Here is a 6503-nt window from a genome sequence, read left to right on the forward strand (position 1 = left end):
GCAGCGGCAGAACCAACCGTCCTACACCTTCTCTCCTGGTCTCCAGCCTCGGGCACCCACTGAGCTCCTGCTAGGGAGAAGGGAGTCTGGAACTATCTGGTTCGACCCCTCATTTACAGAGGAGGAAACTGAGCCTCGGGCCCCTCGAGTAGCAAGTGCCTGAGGCTGGAAGGAAGCCGGCCGCCCAAGGACTAACCTCTGCGAGCCCCAGATCTGGCTGCCGGGAGCAACCTTCTGTCCATCCACGGGGGCAGCCTGCCGCCTCCGTCCTGCTCCTTGAGATTCTATGGCCCGCTTTTACCTCCGGATCAATTGCAAACCATTCTGTCAGCCATTTAAAGCGCTTTCCAAGTTGGCCGCTTCCTACCTGTCTAGTCCTCGCCGTTTCAAGAGCTGGAATGAACGAAGATCTCCTTTTCCTTACGAGCGCAAACGTAGAGAGGCTGCACGAGCTAGTGCATTCGGGAGAGGGTCTCCAAGCTGGGCTTCAGGGTCCCCCTGCACACACCCGAGGGGTGACTCTGGGGCTCTCCCGGCGCTCCAGGTCACGCTCAAAGTCAATTAGTGCAAATCTACAGGGGGAGAGGGAATGACCTCGCGAGGGGCTCCCTCTTCCAATAAAATCAGCGATCCAGACTCTCCAAAAAGCGCGTACTTACGCCTCAAAGTTTAATAGTTTACAGTTAATCCTGGCTTATTTCCTTATCTTTGGAGTTCCAGCCTCTAATCACTGATATTGGACATTTGCAGGCATCTCAAACTGCTCTTTATGTAAAACGACTATTTTCTCTCAAATTTCCCCCTCTTCCCGACTGCACTATTTCTAATACTAACCCTTTTAGCAATTCCAAGTTTAAGAATTCAACATTTACTCCTCTCTGACCCACTGCTCATTGCCCGCAGCTTTTTGAGAGCCACTTTGGCTGACAAGACTAAGAGATTGGCACTTTTCTTGATGTTTCCTTACTCCTAGAGGAAATAGATCTCCGAATCCTTGATAAGAGTCTAAAACCGTCAGCTCTTTCCCCCTAATCTTTCTACCTATGCCCTCAGGTGGTTAGGAAAGCCTGCAAGGGGCCTTAGGACTTAAGGATCCATAATTAACTTTTTCCAAATGTTTATTCATTGCCTTTGTATAACAAAATGTGGATTGTTTGTGTAATATCAAGTCGAAAGTCTCTCTCAGATGGAAAGAAATTTGGCCCCAACCGTGCAATCAAGATTTCCATCATTTTAATGCTTCGGGGCAATATTTTGTTTCCTTTTTCTATATCCTGAAATCAGTATAGAATTGAGTGAAGGACTCCCATACCAGGAGCTGTGTGAACTTAGATGAAAAGAACTGGGAGAGCTCTTGAAGATCTTGTAGGCTTACCAGATTTCTGGTAAGACTGAGGTATTTGGGAAAGTCAGCTAATGCTCCCTGGAAACCTTCTAATGAAACCAGCTGACTGATGTTTGTGAGATAATGCAATCTAGTAGTTAAATTATTATTTAATTTTTTTTAAATTCTGAAACAGAGCATTTCCAGATTTGCATCACAAGACAAAAAAAAAAAAAGATAATTCTCTACAAAACTGCAAATCTCCATTTCCATACAGCTAGTCTTCCTTTAGATATATTATAATTTCCTCAAAGATGTATGAAGTGTGCTAGGGGGACTAGCACCTCTGGTGTGAGGGCTTGCTGAACCCTTTTATGGACTGGTCATCTTCCTTTGGTGTCTACCTGTCACCAATTTAAAGAAACTTCAACATGCTCTTTGGCCACACCCCACTAAACTATCTTGGCAGACAGGCTAAACCAGGTTGAGGGTAATCAACAGGCCTCAAACCTACTAGTGAGTGAGGAGGGTGTCTACCCCAGGCATGTGAAGACTTCCTCTGGCAAAATGGGCAGATGAGAATAATTTGTTCCAACAGAGTGGTCAGAAAAGATGCTAAGTCATCCATTGCATGCCAGGCCATCACCAGTCATCCTGACTTTTGTCCACGGATTTGGATGATTCTAGAAAAGAGAGTAAGGCTGATGACTTTGGGCAAATCTGCCTCACTTAATCCCAATTCATGCACAAAGTCAAGACACTACCCTGTTATGTTATTGGTCTTCTTTGAAACAAAGGAGAAATAACAATAAATTCCACAAATTATTTTCAAACCTGCACTCTACACTTCATCTGAACTTCATTGTGTTCTCATTTCTGCGTGAAAAAAAAAAGCTTTTGATGGTCTTGTTTTTGGCATAATATTACTGACACTACCTTTATTTCCCATAATAAAAACAAAAAAGGGGGAGGGGTAAAATAATAGGAAGTATAGTGAACTTCCTAACATAGCTTCTCCACAAAAATCTGGAAAATACACCAGAACAAATCCAAAACACAGATGAGAAATTTACCAAGCTCAGACAGGGGGACAGTGATCTGATTTTGCCCTAGATCAAAATACTTTCAGAGAACTCAAAGCATTCAGATTCACAGCTTGAACTACTGATGATATCCTAAATTAAGCCAATACTCAATTCCAAGAAAGTAGCAGCAGAATCCAAGAGAACCCAAGCTCAGCCCAGACATTCCCTCCAGAATTGTGATTGCTTGGCGTTGACATAAAGTCTGAAGTAAGAAAGGAGGCTGAAAGAATGATCAAATGAAAAAGGAAAATGATGCTACTCAGGAGGCAAGTAGGTAGCTCAGTGTATTGAAAGCCAGATCTAGAGATGGGAGTTCCTGGGTTCATATCTGGCCATAGACACTTCTGACCTGTGTGACCGTGGACAAATCACTTAACCCCACTGCCTAGCACTTACTACTTGTCTGCCTTGAAACCAATACATAGTTTTGCTTCTAAGATAGAATTTAAGGTCGTTTTTTTTTTTAAAGAAAAAAGGAAAATGATACTACTTGGGAAAGTAAACACAGACTAGAAGAGGTAGCCAGGGCCCAGACACAAGCTGGCCTAGCTGAGATCATATTCCCCATGAAAGTGGTCAGGGGATAAGGGCAAAGAGTACATCCCATACCTCCACCCTATTCTTAGGTGTTTAGAAACTTAGCACTTTATTTGCTACATGGCAGAATTAAAGCAGTGGACTAACTGAGCTGGAAGCTGGAAGAAAAATTTCTTTTAACTCATGAAGCACCCTGTACCACTGCTATTATGGGAAGAACCCATCAGAGCTGACCATGTCATACCAAAATGCCAGATCCTTTCCTCACTTTATCACTAGGGAGTTCACCAACTTTAACACACCCAAAATCTGAGTCACACAAGTGGTTGGCCAGAAGCAGGCAAGGCATATTTGTGCATGCTATTTTACAACACGCATTACACTAACAATTATCCAAATATGGAAATATGGCTTCAGTAGGTAGTGAATGCCCAACCCAGCACCCAACTTTCATATCCAAGTTCCTTGAAACTGTTTGAATTTATCAGCTATTCAATCACTCTTCAAGATCCCCAACTTTTTCATCTTAATATCCTCCAAGCAGCCAGAATGAATTATGTGTCATCATAGCAATGCAAAAGTATATATACTCAAAATATAATACAAGATACATAAAAGATGAGTCAACATTGAACATTATTATCAGTCATTTCCCAAACTACAACTTTCCAAAGTTTCAGGGAATATAGATCATGAGTTTTCTTGATTCTGCTTCCTGAGTCAGCTTATCAGTGTAGCCCTGTAAATTAGCAGAACAAGAAAAAGAAGTTTGAGAATCTACTTTATAGGCACTATCTATGCTACCCAATCAGCACATTTGTTATCTACAGGAGGATTACAGGGTGTGACAAACGTGTTAGGTGATTGAATCCAGGAGTTTTCAGTTTGAAAGATACTACATTGCAACACCAGATATGTGAAGCATTGAAGACATAAAAGTAGTTTCTCAGAACTGGAATTGCACATAAAATTGGATGGGGGGGAGGGCAGGAGATATGTGCAGCAGCTGAGGTGCAGAAGGAAAACCTCATGTTAGTAGTAAAGAGGAGAAAAGGCCCTATATATAAGAGATTTTGAAAAAGTGAAATCAACAGGCCTTGGAACCAGGTTGGACATAGTGGGTGAGAGAAGAGTGAAGAATTTAAGATGACTCCTAGGTTAGGAACTTGAAGAACTGGGTGAATGTTGTTGCTCTCTCCAGTAATAGAGAAGATGGTAAGGGAAGATTTTAGGGGAAAAGATGAGTTCTCATTTGGACACATTCAGTTTAAGATGTCTACTGGACATCCAGTTTGAGATGTCTGAAAGACAATTGGAGATTTGAGATGGGAGGTTAGCAAAAAGAATGGGACAGGAAAGGTAAATTTGAAAATTATCAATGTAGAGATGGTAATTAATTATATCCATTTAGCTGATGAAATCACTAAATTAAGTAGTAAAGAGGAGGAGAGAAGTGGACTCAGGACCAAATTGTAAGAGATACCTATGGTTAGAAAGTGTGATCTGGAAGAAGATCCATCAAAGGAGACAGAGAAGGAGCAGTCAGATAGATAGGAGGACAGGGTAGGGTTTCTAAAACTTAAGAGAGATTATCAAAGAGAAGTGATCAATGGTATTAAAGGATGCAGAGAGATTAAGGAGAATGAGGAATGGGCTGTTAAATTTGGCAACTAAGAGATCATTATTAACTTTGGAAAGAGTATTTCTGGTAGAATGATAAGGTAAAAAGCTGGACTGTAAGAGTTTAATAAGAAAGTAAGAAAAGATAAAACAGAGGCACTTATTGTAGACCTCCTTTTGAAGCATTTAGTAACAAAAAGCAGAAGAAATAGAAGACAATAGTTAGGGTAAATCCAATACGATCCATTTAAACAAGCTGATCTGAATAAAAGGGAAATACATAAAATGATAGGCATCAATAAAAACTGACAGCATTTCCTAAGAAAGTTTAACCAATGTAAATCAATTGCCAAAATGGAGAGATCAAGAGAATAGAAACTACCTTGGTAGTTAAACATTTACATTTCCTTGCCTAGTGAAGAAAAATGGAAGCCAACAGTAATATCAATTAAGAAGATAAATTTGTTCATAAAATTTTGTGTAGAAAGATGGTAGAATATGATGAATAATAATATTACCTCATAAGATGACAAGAAGTATTATATAAAAATTTTAAACAAAAATTGGCAAGAAACCCAATTAAATCATTCTGAGGGCATCCCTCAGTGAAAGAGAATTCTTTACTCTATTGTCTATATTGAGTTAACAGCTCACTAGACAGAAGGCAGGATTAACTCTCCTTTACCTACTTTTAAATTGAATCAACAAAAGATTGAACACCCTACTTAGTAATAGGTGAGAAGCTAGCAAGATACTTTGAAAATTCACTCTTTAGCTGTGAATCTTTTTGATGAAAACTTAACCTTCAGAAGGTGAAAAGTCCATCCCACAGACACTGCCCTTCCCTGCCACAGCAGAGCTAGACAATTTGGAAACTGTAATTGGCCCCTTTGAAGAGGGGCAGGGACAAGAAGTCACCATAAAAGCAAGCCCCAAACTCCCTCAGAGGAGATTGTCTTTGAGAAGATAGTATGAAGAGATTCTCTTCTAGAGATAGTCTTCTGACTGAGGAGAGTCTTCGAGGGAGAATGCGGTTTGGATCGTGGGCTTGGAGCTCAGCTTCAAATTAGACTTTGACTCCTGGACTACTTCTTTGAGTGAGTGATAGGCTGATTCCTTTTCTTAGTTTCCTAAAAGACTAGCTTCCATCTTGGAGGAGGCCCTGTGGTTACTCACCACTAGTCTTCCTGGTTGAAAGCTAATTAATCTCTGTCTGGATTAAGCAGACCCGGAGTAAACATTTAGGTTGATAGGATAGATAATCTCTCTAACCTCTTCACATTTCTCTACTTTATTGCTTCCTCTCCATTTTGTAAATATTTGTAAATAAATTTGTGATTCGAGATATAATAAATCTTTGTGACCACATAATTTCATAAAATTATTGTTCAACCATTAAATTTGACCCTTACACCTCTACCCAGAACATTTAAGGATAAAATTAGAAAGGGAATAATGAATAGATGAAAAATGGAAAAAGTTTATTATGATTTCCATAACAAACTATTTTCTACATTATTGATAACACATTTGGACCACAACATCTGAGTCTTTGATGTACTACATGAGGAAATAGAAATGACAACAGAGAAAACATAGATGGGAAGATCAGTTGGCCTAGACCAAGTATACTCAAAGAAGGTGGCATATGGAGACAACAGAATTTGGGAGTATCAGATCATATCATCAGAAAGAGAAGATGCCAAATATTTGAGTGGGAAATCACAGATCTTTTTACTGCTCTCCCAAAAAGTATCTTGAGAAATATCGATAACTTCCAACCCATATGCTCATATCCCCATCTCCACAAAATCGTTATCAGAATAGTCTGTATATCCACGGAGGGCATTGACAAAGATGAGATGAACAAACAGGATTGAATAAATGACATTGTATGGTAGACCACAACAGAAAGAAAAGTGTAAGAGTATAAAGAA

The sequence above is a fragment of the Gracilinanus agilis genome, chromosome 4, assembly GCF_016433145.1.
Source record: "Gracilinanus agilis isolate LMUSP501 chromosome 4, AgileGrace, whole genome shotgun sequence".
NCBI lineage: Eukaryota > Metazoa > Chordata > Mammalia > Didelphimorphia > Didelphidae > Gracilinanus > Gracilinanus agilis.